This window comes from Phoxinus phoxinus (assembly GCF_949152265.1).
Source record: "Phoxinus phoxinus genome assembly, chromosome: 3".
Classification (NCBI taxonomy): Eukaryota; Metazoa; Chordata; class Actinopteri; order Cypriniformes; family Leuciscidae; genus Phoxinus; species Phoxinus phoxinus.
In genome coordinates, this window is record NC_136878.1 from 5443859 (window position 1) to 5458324 (window position 14466).

Genomic DNA, 14466 nt, shown 5'->3' on the forward strand with positions numbered 1-14466 from the left:
TTCACGCAGTCATTTGCTGTTCAGAAACGCGCGCAGATCTCACACACACCTCTCTGACCTGAGCAGAGACACCGTACAGGGATCAGAACATAAGGAGCTTTACCACAAAAAAAGGGAGATTTGAGAGCTGTGTTCTCCGTGGAAAACATGCATACTGCGCAGTATACTCTGAAGAATATGTATTTCTAAAATGTATTTAAACTGCCATGTGCAACCTTGTTTACTCATGACATCACTACAGCGTTGACCTGTGCTTCATATCCTGCACAGCCAGAGTGTTACTAGTCGTTGAAGTTCACACTTACAAATAATCGGATAGAGGAAAAGAGTATTTGGAATAGGAATAATAGAGAGCGAGGAGTCGAGGAATGTCACATTGTCGAAAAATGTATGTAAAGTTGGCCATGTATATATATAATATATATATATATATATTATATATATATAGTATATATATATATATATATATATACTGTATATAATATGCCTCTTCTCATGCTGATCAATAGATCAATAGATCATTGGAACGTGTTCCTCCAGAACTTTGTTTATAAAACATCAGCTTGAGAGATAGACAGGACAGAGAGTGAGAATTCTGATGACAATCAGACACAAGTCTGCAGATAATATACACTATGTTTCAAAAGTTTAGTCAATAATGTTTGTTTTTTTATAAATTAATAATTGTATTTAATAATAAGAAATGTTTGACTAGCAAATCATCATATCTGAATGATTTCTGAAGGATCATGTGACACTGAAGACTGGAGTAATGATGCTGAAAATTTTACAATAGACTTTACAATATATTCAAATAGAAAACAGTTATTTTAAATTCTAATAGTATTTCACAATTTTATTATTTTACTGTATTTTTAATAAACTAAATGCAGCCTTGGAGAGCAGAAGAGACTTCTTTCAAAAACATTAAACAAATCTTACCGACAACTTTTGAATGGTCGTGTGTGTTTATATATAATTTGTTATATTTTGTTTCTGGTTTATCCACCACACTAGAAACAGAAGGTCGGGTCGGGTGCATTGCATTCAGGGATAAAACAGTGTGTGTGTGTGTTGTGTGTGTGTGTGTGTGTGTGTGTGTGTGTGTGTGTGTGTGTGTGTGTGTGTGGGCCTGACAACCTCTTAGTTACACTGACTTAATTAACAACAGCAATTGTGCCAATTATGTTAATGAGACTGCTAATACCAGGCCATCAGTAACACGGGTGTGTGTGTGTGTGTGTGTGTGTGTGTGTGTGTGTGTGTGTGTGTGTGTGTGTGTGTGTGTGTGTGTGTGTGTGTGTGTGTGTGTGTGTGTGTGTGTGTGTGTGTGTGTGTGTGTGTGTGTGTGTGTGTGTGTGTGTGTGTGTGTGTGTGTGTGTGATGATAATACAGTATGAATACATATGAATAAATCAAAGATGATCATATGTACTTTCTTAGTTGTAAATAACATTTTGGACTGGATTTATTGGACAAGATACATTAAAAAATCCTAAAATCATACTTGTAAATATTTCAGTCCAGTACTGAATACACACTCGCCACCAGACACTTTATTAGGTACACCTTGGAGACGCTTTTGCCTTCAGAACTGTCTTAATTGTTCTTGGCATTGAATTAACAAGGTGCTGGAAACATTCCTGGTTAAATCATTCCTGAATCTCCTGTTCCTCCACATCCCAAAGCTGCTCTACTGAAGATCTGGAGACTGTGGAGGCCGTTTGAGTTTAGTGAACTCACTGTCATGATCAAGAAACCAGTTTGAGAGGACTTGAGCTTTGAGACGTGTGTGTTATCCCGCTGGAAGTATCCATCAGAAGAGGAGAACACTGGTCATAAAGGGATGGACAGGGTCAACAACAAGACTCCGGTAGACTGTGGTGTTTAAATGATGATCAATTAGTACTAAGAGGTCCAAAGTGTGCCAAGAAAACATCCCTCACACCATTCTGGATGTCACTGCAGAACTCGAGACTCATCAGACCAGGCAACGTTTTTCCAATCCTCGATTGTCCAGTTTTGGTGAGCCTGTGTGAATTTTAGCCTCAGTTTTCTGTTCTCAGCTCACAGGAGTGTCACCGGTGTGTGTCTTCAACGCTAGTGATTAAAAGGTGGCTAATTTGTACGAATTCGTACGATTTGTCTAAACCCAAGTGACGGTTAGGTTTAGGGGCGGGCTCAGGGGTAGGTCATTTGTACGAATTCATACGAATTGGGCAACTATGAACGATTTTTTGGGTAAAATATGAACGATTTAGCAAAAATCTTACTAATTCGTACGAGTGAAGTCGTATGAATTTTCGTACGCATTAGCCACCTCGATTGTTGTGCGTTCAGAGATGGTTGTGCGTTCAGAGATTGTTGTTGTGCGTTCAGAGATTGTTGTGTGTTCAGAGATTGTTGTGTGTTCAGAGATTGTTGTGTGTTCAGAGATTGTTGTGTGTTCAGAGATTGTTGTGTGTTCAGAGATTGTTGTGCGTTCAGAGATGGTTGTGTGTTCAGAGATTGTTGTTGTGCGTTCAGAGATTGTTGTGTGTTCAGAGATTGTTGCTGTGTGTTCAGAGATTGTTGTGTGTTCAGAGGTTGTTGTGTGTTCAGAGATTGTTGTTGTGCGTTCAGAGATTGTTGTGTGTTCAGAGATTGTTGTGTGTTCAGAGATTGTTGTGTGTTCAGAGATTGTTGTGTGTTCAGAGATTGTTGAGCGTTCAGAGATTGTTGTGTGTTCAGAGATTGTTGTGTGTTCAGAGATTGTTGTGCGTTCAGAGATTGTTGTGTGTTCAGAGATTGTTGTGCGTTCAGAGATGGTTGTCTGTTCAGAGATTGTTGTTGTGCGTTCAGAGATTGTTGTGTGTTCAGAGATTGTTGCTGTGTGTTCAGAGATTGTTGTGTGTTCAGAGGTTGTTGTGTGTTCAGAGATTGTTGCTGTGTGTTCAGAGATTGTTGTGTGTTCAGAGATTGTTGTGTGTTCAGAGATTGTTGAGCGTTCAGAGATTGTTGTGTGTTCAGAGATTGTTATGTGTTCAGAGATTGTTGTGCGTTCAGAGATGTTGTGCGTTTAGAGATTGTTGTGCGTTCAGAGATTCTTGTTGTGCGTTCAGAGATTGTTGTGCGTTCAGAGATTCTTGTTGTGCGTTCAGAGATTGTTGTGCGTTCAGAGATTGTTGTGTGTTCAGAGATTGTTGAGCGTTCAGAGATTGTTGTGCGTTCAGAGATTGTTGTGTGTTCAGAGATTGTTGTGTGTTCAGAGATTGTTGTTGTGCGTTCAGAGATTGTTGAGCGTTCAGAGATTGTTGTGTGTTCAGAGAGAGTTGTGCGTTCAGAGATTGTTGTGCGTTCAGAGATTGTTGTGTGTTCAGAGATTGTTGTGTGTTCAGAGATTGTTGTGCGTTCAGAGATTCTTGTTGTGCGTTCAGAGATTGTTGTGTGTTCAGAGATTGTTTTGCATTCAGAGATTGTTGTTGTGCGTTCAGAGATTGTTGTGCGTTCAGAGATTGTTGTGCGTTCAGAGATTCTTGTTGTGCGTTCAGAGATTGTTGTTTGTTCAGAGATTGTTGTGCGTTCAGAGATTGTTGTGTGTTCAGAGATTGTTGTTTGTTCAGAGATTGTTGTGTGTTCAGAGATTGTTGTGCGTTCAGAGATTGTTGTGCGTTCAGAGATTGTTGTTTGTTCAGAGATTGTTGTGTGTTCAGAGATTGTTGTGTGTTCAGAGATTGTTGAGCGTTCAGAGATTGTTGTGTGTTCAGAGATTGTTGAGTGTTCAGAGATTGTTGTTTGTTCAGAGATTGTTGAGCGTTCAGAGATTGTTGTGTGTTCAGAGATTGTTGAGTGTTCAGAGATTGTTGAGTGTTCAGAGATTGTTGTGTGTTCAGAGATTGTTGAGTGTTCAGAGATTGTTGTGTGTTCAGAGATTGTTGAGTGTTCAGAGATTGTTGTGCGTTCAGAGATTGTTGTGCGTTCAGAGATTGTTGTGCGTTCAGAGATTGTTGTGCGTTCAGAGATTGTTGTGCGTTCAGAGATTGTTGTGCGTTCAGAGATTGTTGTGTGTTCAGAGATTGTTGTGTGTTCAGAGATTTTTGTTGTGTGTTCAGAGATTGTTGAGTGTTCAGAGATTGTTGTGCGTTCAGAGATTGTTGAGTGTTCAGAGATTGTTGTGCGTTCAGAGATTGTTGTGCGTTCAGAGATTGTTGAGTGTTCAGAGATTGTTGTGCGTTCAGAGATTGTTGTGCGTTCAGAGATTGTTGTGCGTTCAGAGATTGTTGTGCGTTCAGAGATTGTTGTGCGTTCAGAGATTGTTGTGCGTTCAGAGATTGTTGTGTGTTCAGAGATTGTTGTGTGTTCAGAGATTTTTGTTGTGTGTTCAGAGATTGTTGAGTGTTCAGAGATTGTTGTGCGTTCAGAGATTGTTGTGCGTTCAGAGATTGTTGAGTGTTCAGAGATTGTTGTGCGTTCAGAGATTGTTGTGCGTTCAGAGATTGTTGAGTGTTCAGAGATTGTTGTGCGTTCAGAGATTGTTGTGCGTTCAGAGATTGTTGTGTGTTCAGAGATTGTTGTGTGTTCAGAGATAACACAGTCTCACCCCAAAACGTCACATACTGACGGGTCTTGACCATACGGCAACATACGACGAAAAGGGTACCCTTTAACGTCCATGTGTGACGATTCGGGTATGGTTGGGTTTAGGTATGCGTTAGGGTACCGCTAGGAGGCGCTGCTGGTGCGCTTATGTCTGCGTCTCATATTGACGTTATAGGGGTACCCTTTTCGTCGTATGTTGACGTATGGTCAAGACCCGTCAGTATATGACGTTTTGGGGTGAGACCGGGCTGTCAGAGAAGCTCTTCTGCAGATCTCGGTTGTATTGAGTGTTTATTTGAGTGACTGTTGTCTTTCCATCAGCTGAACTGGTCTGGTCGTTCTTCTCTGGCATCAACAAGACATTTTCACCCACAGAACTGATGCTCACTGGATATTTCCTCTTTCTCGGATCATTCTCTGTAAACCCTAGAGATTATTGTGTGTGAAAATCCCAGTAGATCAGCAGTTTCTGAAATACTCAGACCAGCCCGTCTGGCACCAACAACCATGACACGTTCAAAGTCCCTTAAATCAGCTTTCTTCCCTGTTCTGATGCTCAGTTTGAACTTGATCACGTCTACATGCATCGAGCTGCTGCTGCCATGTGATTGGCTGATTAGATATTTGCGTTAACAAGCAGTTTAACAGTATAAAGTGGCCGGTGAATATAAATGTATATATTTGTATTGGTTTGTATTTTATTTACCTAGAATAGGTTATTCAAGGGTTCTAGCTCAAAGCAGTCCTAGTTTAAGTAGATAACTTGTTTGCTTGTCTACTAGTTGGATGAGTTAAAGTTAACCTGGTAGACATCCTTTACTGGTGGAGAAGTGGTTGAGCTTGTTTCCTTTCCTATAATAGCAGTCTTTGTTTCCCAGTGAAGTTTTAATGAATGTTTTGTTTCTCAAAGAAGTTCATGAAAAGAGTTCATCCAGCTGAGAGAATTCCAGGAAGATTCTCTCTGTCTGTTCTCTGTGAAAATAGAAAAATCTCTTCACAGCGTCCCTCAAATATCTGTGTCACACACACACGCACACACACACACCTCAGCCCGCAGACGACACTGCTGGAGGAGGCTGTCAGCCGCGGAGTCTGATCACAAGAAGATGAAAGAGACAAAAACTGATTCTACATTTACTATCTTTCTCTCTATCCTCCCGTAGATACAAAAGAAATCAGCTCAATGTGGCCTGGCATGATTGTTCGAAACATATTATTTCCAGAATGAACCAATGATTTATCATGATGAATTTGGATTAGATAGCAGATCAAACTAAGAGCAGCTTAAAGGTTCACAAATAAAAGGAAAAAAAAAAATCTCTAAAATGAAAATTCTGTCGCATTTATTCGCCCTCGTGTCATTCCAAACTTGTATGACTTTCTTCTGTGAAACAAAAAGTGTGTGTGTGTGTGTGTGTGTGTGTGTGTGTGTGTGTGTGTGTGTGTGTGTGTGTGTGTGTGTGTGTGTGTGTGTGTGTGTGTGTGTGTGTGTGTGTGTGTGTGCGCGCGCGTTAGGGCTGTGCAATTAATTTAATTTCGATTTCGACTCCCAACTATCACCAAAATAGTACAATCGAGAAAAAAACTATTATTTTGCCATGTTCTGTTGTGCAAGAACACTCTTATTTTGTCTTGTGTTCAGGATGACACACGCACGCACACGCGCACATCCGCCCCTCCCGAAGCCATAAACTCTCTCAGCGCGAATGTTTAAACTGGTAAGACTTAAAAAGTGAAAATGATCAACTTTAGTTACGATGCGATGCTGGCCCGATTGTGCAGGTGACAATTCCGTCATGTCCGACTCCTAAACGCGAGAGTGTCGACGCTTGCCTCGTCCAAACCATGTTGAGAGACGAGAGAGAGAAGACGCGGCATGAACACTCCCGCGGTTTGTGAAATTGTGTCATGGAGAAAGTTTTAAAACGATTGATTTGATTTTATAATCTCTGTGGATTCATTTATACTAGGCTACTCATACAATCTACTTGCTAAAGTGAATCAATGTTTGCGGGGGAATTCCCCGCATCATAAGTGGTAGACCTGCCGGTATTATTAAAATACTGAATTAGGCTAGTATCTGTTATATTATTTATTTGAACAGTTCAAAAAGTACAATAAATGTTAAAATTTATATATTTTTTTTAGAATTGCTGAAAGGTGTATTTTTAATGAATGCAACACGTTCCCAAACTCATGTGAAATATTCGTGTTACATAATCGTGATTTCAATACTGACCAAAATAATCGTGATTATGATTTTGCCCATTATCGAGCAGCACTTGTGTGTGTGTGTGTGCGTGTCTGTGTGTATGTGCGTGCGTGCGCGTGCGTGTGATAGATAGATACCCAGATAGCAAACTGACATCGAATCAATGTGGAAACAACGTTTCTCGTGACATTGAAACAACATCGTTTTGCTCATCGAATTAACGTTGAATCAACGTCAGACACTCCATTCAACCGCATTTCAATGTTGAATCGATGTTTTATTTTCGGTGTAATAACGTTCTGAAGTTGATTCAACGTTGAAATTTGATTGATGATTGATACTAACCTTTACAACTAAAAATCAACGTTGAATCGACATCGGTCTGCTATCTGGGTAGATAGATAGATAGATAGATAGATAGATAGATAGATAGATAGATAGATAGATAGATAGATAGATAGATAGATAGATAGATAGATAGATAGATAGATAGATAGATAGATAGATAGATAGATAGATAGATAGATAGATAGATAGATTGTTACATAATCGTGATTTCAATACTGACTAAAATAATCGTGATTATGATTTTTCCCATTATCGAGCAGCACTTGTGTGTGTGTGTGCGTGTCTGTGTGTTTCATCCACTGCGTTTGTTTGAACCTATGGTTTGAACTCGAGATAAGAGTAAATTCCAGGGATTCTTATTAACAGCATTGACCGGTGTTTCATATCCAGCTGGGGTGTTATTCTGTAGAGAGATAGACAGGACAGAGAGCGAGACAGATTTGTGAGGGATTGACAGCAAGCTGAAATGAGGACGTTAACTTGCACTTTCCATCCTCAAGAATTGTGTTTAATATTTAATCTGATATACTATATCTTACTGTATATGGTGCATGACGGTATCATACATTTTATATACATGTACCCTAGGCAGACGTTTTAGCCGAGGTGAATTATTTCTCTCATTACACCCGAACTCTCCATCAGTTTCTTTAGTGCTCTGCATGAAAACAGCATTGCTGAATAAAGCGGTTCAGGTGTGTGAGATTACAGTAGCATCGGTTCACACGCCGATCGCTGAATATGCTGCATAATTCACGATAGCCCACTTAGCACAGATGTAGAGCACTTCAGCGAGTTCTTCCAGTCCTTACCTCATGTACCTTCACTGAAGCCTATATATTACAGACGCCCACTTCATTCCCCCTATGGTGCGTGTCTTGATTGCGAGGCTCAATGGCGCTTGCTTGAATTCACAATGAGAGCGTGTGCAATCTTCAGCGCTCATGAAAGGACGCAGGTTTCCTCTCTGAAGATCTGTGGGTTTAAACAGGTTTGGGACGCTTCAGAATTAGATGTGTTATTGTGCTCTTGGGCCTCACACCTGGAGTTCAGATCAGAAGAACTTCTGCAAATATTTGAATGAGCCTTCTGTGGTATTGCTGGCAGTGTGTGAGTGTGTGTTTATACAGCTTAACACAACCTCAGAGTTCACTGATAATATCCAGATTCCTTCATTCCAGGGTTGTGCAAAATTCAGAATTGAAGAATGTGAGCTGTGAGTGTTGAACTGAATTGGCCATGACACACAGGAGAGGATTTAAAATTTGAAATGGAAGGACAGAGGATTCTATCTATCTATCTATCTATCTATCTATCTATCTATCTATCTATCTATCTATCTATCTATCTATCTATCTATCTATCTATCTATCTATCTATCTATCTATCTAATCTATCTATCTATCTATCTTGTCTGTCTATCTATCATTATATCTATCGTTCTATCATTATATCTATCGTTATATATATAGTTATATCATTATATCTATCGTTATATCATTATATCTATCGTTATATCATTATATCTATCGTTATATCATTATATCTATCGTTATATCATATCTATCGTTATATCATTATATCTATCGTTATATCATATCTATCGTTATATCATTATATCTATCGTTATATCATTATATCTATCGTTATATCATATCTATCGTTATATCATTATATATATCGTTCTATCTGTAGTTCTATAATTCTTTCATTTGTTCTATCTCTCTATCTATATATCTTTCTAGTTATATCTATTGTTATATCATTATATCTATCGTTTTATCATTCTTTTTTCTATTGTTCTATCTTCTATAATTCTATCATTTGTTCTATCGCCCTCTCATTCATTATATCATTCTATCTTTCTATCATTTTATCTTTCATTCTATTGTTCTATATTTCATTCTATCTATCCATCTATCTATCTATCTATCTATCTATCTATCTATCTATCTATCTATCTATCTATCTATCTATCTATCTATCTATCTATCTATCTATCTCTATCTATCTATCTATCTATCTATCTATTTATCTATCTATCTATCTATCTCTATCTATCTATATATCTATCTATCTCTCTCTATCTCTCTATCTATCTATCTATCTGTCTGTCTGTCTGTCTGTCTGCCTGTCTGTCTGTCTTTTGCTCTATCATTCATAGACGATAGATATTTGTACATGTGTATTAAGTATATTTCATCATCCACCAGGTCATTTGCCAGAATGCATTACCTTTGTTGAATTACAATTCTGTAAATTCCTCTTTCTGTCATTACAATGTAAAGCTCCCCTCGATGTTTCTGGTATGTCTGGTGTCGTATGAGACTGTGTAAAAAGTAGTGATGCCATAAATGCTGTTTAGACCTTCACACACTCACATTTACATATCTGCTCGTTTCCCAACCTTCAGATCTATATATTCCGTCCCAAATAATACTTCTCCTTGATGGCGAGAGTGTTTATTCATCACTTACACACTTGGTAGCATAAATACACACATCTATTCTGGCACGAAGAAAAAGCAATTATCTGAGAGATATTTAAATTTTTCACAAAACTTTCTGATTGGTTTTGCTTTCAGCCTCGTGTGTGTGTGTGTGTGTGTGTGTGTGTGTGTGTGTGTGTGTGTGTGTGTGTGTGTGTGTGTGTGTGTGTGTGTGTGTGTGTGTGTGTGGTGTGTGGTGTGTGGTGTGTGGTGTGTGTGTGTGTGTGTGTGTGTGTCTGTTTGGTTGTTGATTCTGCGTTTGCCCGGCGGGCACAGGAACTCTGTTCTGGCGGTAAACACCAACAGGAGAAAATGAGCAGGTGCGTGAAGAGCGTCTCTCTGCCTCTTTCATCCTGATCAGCAGACGAGTCCCTGCAGAGAGAAATCAGCCCGTCCAGAAACAGCCCAAAGTGAGCTTCACAGAGACACGGCAGGGAGAGATAAGGACAAATGTCAGTCACGCTCAAACCCGGGCTGAGAGAGTGCACTAAACATACAGCTTACACAGGTGTCAGCTCATCTACTCATCAAATCTTTTTATTTTATTTTATTTTTTTACATTTTCGAGTAGTAGTAAAGACATAAAAACTACATCCTTTCATATTTTGAGCAAACTATGAGTGGTGTTTGCCAGTGAAAAACAGTTTCACAAGCCTGGACTCTTGATTTCATTCAGGTTCCTCCTTCAGTTTTTTGTTGTCCATCTACAGACCCCCTAAAGGGACACGGTGATGGAAAAATATGAGATGGGAATTAAAAATGATGTCAATGCTTTTGCGTCCTCTCGCAAATGTTTTGCATTCCCCTGAGAAACTTTGTGCTCGCTCAAACAACTTTCTCGGGGGAACTCAAAAGACATTGGGAGCCAACGCAAGGTTTCTTGAGGGAGCGCCAAATTTTTGCGAGTGAATGAAATGTTTCCAAGGGGAATGCAAAACTTCTGCGAGAGAGCGCAAAAGCATTGAAATATAGAGGAATCATTCATGTCTGGAGCACAAGACGACATGGAACAAGTTATGTAATAAAGTTGCATTTTAGGGTTAGAAGGTTTATTTGAGTCCATACCCTATTTTGACAATATTAATATAGTGATGCTAACACAGCAATGTGAAAGAATGCAAATGGTAGTGAATTATTTCAGTTTATGAGATTAGATGCTTTTCCAACAGTACTGAAGTAGTTTCAGAGTTATTATGATTAACTAAAACTGAAACTAAGAGTGTGTGTGTTCACACTTGGCAGGTTTAGTTGAATCAAAACAAACTCTGCTTCGATTGTTCTTTTAATGCGGTTCGTTTGAATAAGTGTGATTGTTGCCATCCGAACCTTGGTGCGCACCAAACAAGTGGACAAGAGCCACATTTTCAGGGGGTCTCGGTCCACTTTCAAATGAACTCTGGTGCAGTTCGACTGAAATGTGATCTCAACACAGACCAAAGACATCTAAACGATCCAAAAACAGGTCAGATCAGTTTAAAAAGGACAAAAGTCTCGCCTGGTTCTTCTCTTCATTGGAGCTACATTGCCTTTTACAGTTCAGTACTGGCATTAGAACCACATGTCTTCATGCAGCAGATCTTCGTTTGTGAAACGCAACGAGATAATCCAGACGATTTTGAGCCCAAATCTCCCCTTCCGACAATCCTAGGTAAAATCTCACATATCTTAATTGTTCAACAGATTATTTTATCAGATTTTCCTGTGGTGCGAGGTGTGTTAAGAGTGATTGAATGTTGAATATTGAATGTCGAAACGATACCCAATCAGAAAGTGAGCTAACAGAAGACGGAAACATAACATGACTTCATCCAAACCTTTTTCTCAAAAGGGAGAGTAAATGCTAAAGTTAAGTGTAATATAATGTTTTTTTGTGTGTCAGACTAATCTTAAGTGGGAGATTTAGTAGTGCTTAATGTTTTGTTATGCTAATTTTGAAGAATGTATGTTAATGTTGGTTTTAGTTACCATCATGGTGACAAGTGGTGCATGCAGCTTGATTTGAGAGCAAATAATGCCTTTTTATTGTTGCGCTCATACAGCAAGTGCGTCTGTATAACATTCCATTGCTAATATGTTTGCAAACTATGGTAGTGGATTAGCTTGTTAAAGCTAATTAAGTTTATACTAATAAAAGAGTTCACATTGAGATTACATGAAAGCTTTAAGTTAATTGTATGAATTAGTGTACTCATACAATTTAATTGTTCTTAACTTGAAATGTTTACGTACTAAATAAAAATTTGATAGTTCTGCTTACTTAAACTTTGAATTTCAGAACAATTGATTGCCTTAAATGTTTTGAGTTCTGCCAACTTATTCGGGTTTACAGGTACTTATTTTGAATAAGCAATTACTTCACGACCGCTAAAAAAATATGTTCTAATAGACTGAATGTAATCCGGACGTATACTACATATCCGCCATGTTGTCATTATCATGTGACCCACCAGCCATTCACAAATCCTCTCTTGGCCTCATGGGATAGTAAAGTGTCCCATCATATGCACACTTCAGAAGTAGTAGGTACTTTTTGCCTACACTTTTATGAGTACTGTGAAATCAGACATACTACTTTTGTCATATGTTTTTCACCTACTATATAGTAGGGAAGTTTGCGGATCGGATGCAGCCTCGTATTTCCATTTCTACTTGCCCGTCGTTCACCATGTTTGTTTTGTTTACTCTAAAGTCACTTTTGACCTGGGAGATATTGCGAGATTTCCCGTGTTCACATTCGGGACTCGTTGTTTGTGAATCTGTTAGTGTGTGGTGTGCTGTCGGTCACATCACGATTCTCCACACACTATAGGAAGAAAACTGTTAAATGTATGATTTTTTATCGTAATGTTTATGGTCTCTCATGTTTTGAAAATCTGATACGATTTTTTAAATCTTTTAGTGTGGGATTTCTGCCACTGTTTTGACTCCTTTACGAGTTTTCGAAGCTCTTCGCGAGTTCTCAAGTGGTAAAAATACCATCATTCAGCCATAAAATCTGTCATAAAAGCTGATTTTAGTGTTTAAACATTTACATTGGTCACAGTAGCCTATAAGTAGTGCAGAATATGAAATATTTGTCCTTCATTTTACATTTATCAACTTTTCCCCTTTTTTCTGTGTATTACTTTCACTACTTTTGGACCTGACTGTATGTGTGCTCTCATGTGTTACCTCTGCAGAAGTGTGTATGTTCTGAGCTCAGACTAACGACGGGTGTTAGATACAACAATATCCTCTCTAACAAGCACAGCGCGATGACAATATGAGCATATTGAGAAAGACTATCACATACAAGACAAGAGTGTGTGTGTGTGTGTGTGTGTGTGTGTGTGTGTGTGTGTGTGTGTGTGTGCGTGTGTGTGTGTGTGTGTTGTGTGTGACAATAGGACTAAATACAGTAATCTGAGGTTTTAGTTTGACAGCTGGGATTTGGGTTACCCTTTCTAGATGTAAATAGATAAAATGCATAGGGAAGTGTGCATGCATGCGTGAGTGATATCGTGGGCGCCGCGTTTGTCACAGCTGGAGAGCGTGAGCAGCTGATTGGTTGATTTCCCCCCCTGCTGAGCCAATGAGAGGGTGATATTTTTACCCTATTCCCTCCAGACGAGCTCTCAGCAGCCTCCAGGTACACCGCTGCGACACACACATTTACACACAATCTCATACACAAACACACACGCCTGCGTCTCACCCGCCTGATTGACACTACAGTGTTAATGCATCAGATGCATATGAAAAGAGCTTGAAATGTGAAGGCTATGTTCTCGTTGAGCAGCAGTGATGATGGCTTCTCATCTTTGTATGTGGAGAAATATGCATCTCTGTTGTAAAACTTAGTGAGCTGCCTAACTAGGCAGCATTTTAAGGCATCATTGACTTGGCTGTTACAAATTGTAGGCATCTTAATGACGCCGCCCTGTAAGAAACCTCATTTTGGACAGATTCTTCTGCACTAGATAGAAGCAATCCCAGAATGCTAAAGATATATTATAGTGTAAGCAACTGTTTTCAACATAGATAATATTAAGAAATATTTCTTGAGCAGCAGATCATCATATTAGAATGATTTCTGAGTGATCATGTGACACTGAAGACTGGAGTAATGATGCTGAAAATTCAGCTTTGATCACAGGAATAAATAATAAATAGCATTTTAAAATGTCTTTAAATAGAAAACAGTTATTTTAAATTAAAATAATATTTCACAATATTACGTCGTTTTTGCTGATAAAATAAATCAACCTTGGTGAACAGAAGAGACTTCTTTTAAAAACATTAACAAATCTTACAGATCTAAAACTTTTGAACAGTAGTGTGTGTGTGTGTGTGTGTGTGTGTGTGGTATATATATTTTCTTTGTTTTATTAATTTACTCTATTGCATCATTTCTGTAAAAGTCTACATGCATTTTTTTTCTGTTCAAACAAAATCCTCCTTTGACAAAAAAACAAAATAGTGTGAGAAAATGACAGATGCTAAGATTGCTTTTATTCTGTGAAGTGCTCGGGAGAACTCTTCGGGATTAACCACCAGCCACTTCCTGTTTCCCCCTCAATGTTTCTTGAGATATTAGCAGGCCTTTTTTATGATTAAACACTGTGTCTAAAAATATCCTCACTTTTGCCCGCTTGCAATTTCCTTTTAATGTCTCCACACAATGTTCTTTTTCTAAAATGTGAGCTATCGTTTTACAAAATTGCTCAAGCTCTGAGTCAGTGTTGCCCTGAGGAGTTAGCTTTGAAGCTAATTAAAACGTTTGATATTTTCAGAAGCACAGGCGGGATGAATGCTTGTGCAGGGCAGGACGTCCTGATATTACGTGTCCCCGGGCAGCCCA

At 38.7% G+C, this 14466-nt stretch overlaps 1 protein-coding gene across 1 annotated transcript in view; it reads left to right on the forward strand.

Moving 5' to 3' along the window:
• Positions 1 to 14466, forward strand: part of unc5ca (unc-5 netrin receptor Ca) — a 157167-nt gene that overhangs the window by 86446 nt on the left and 56255 nt on the right. The window lies entirely within an intron of this gene.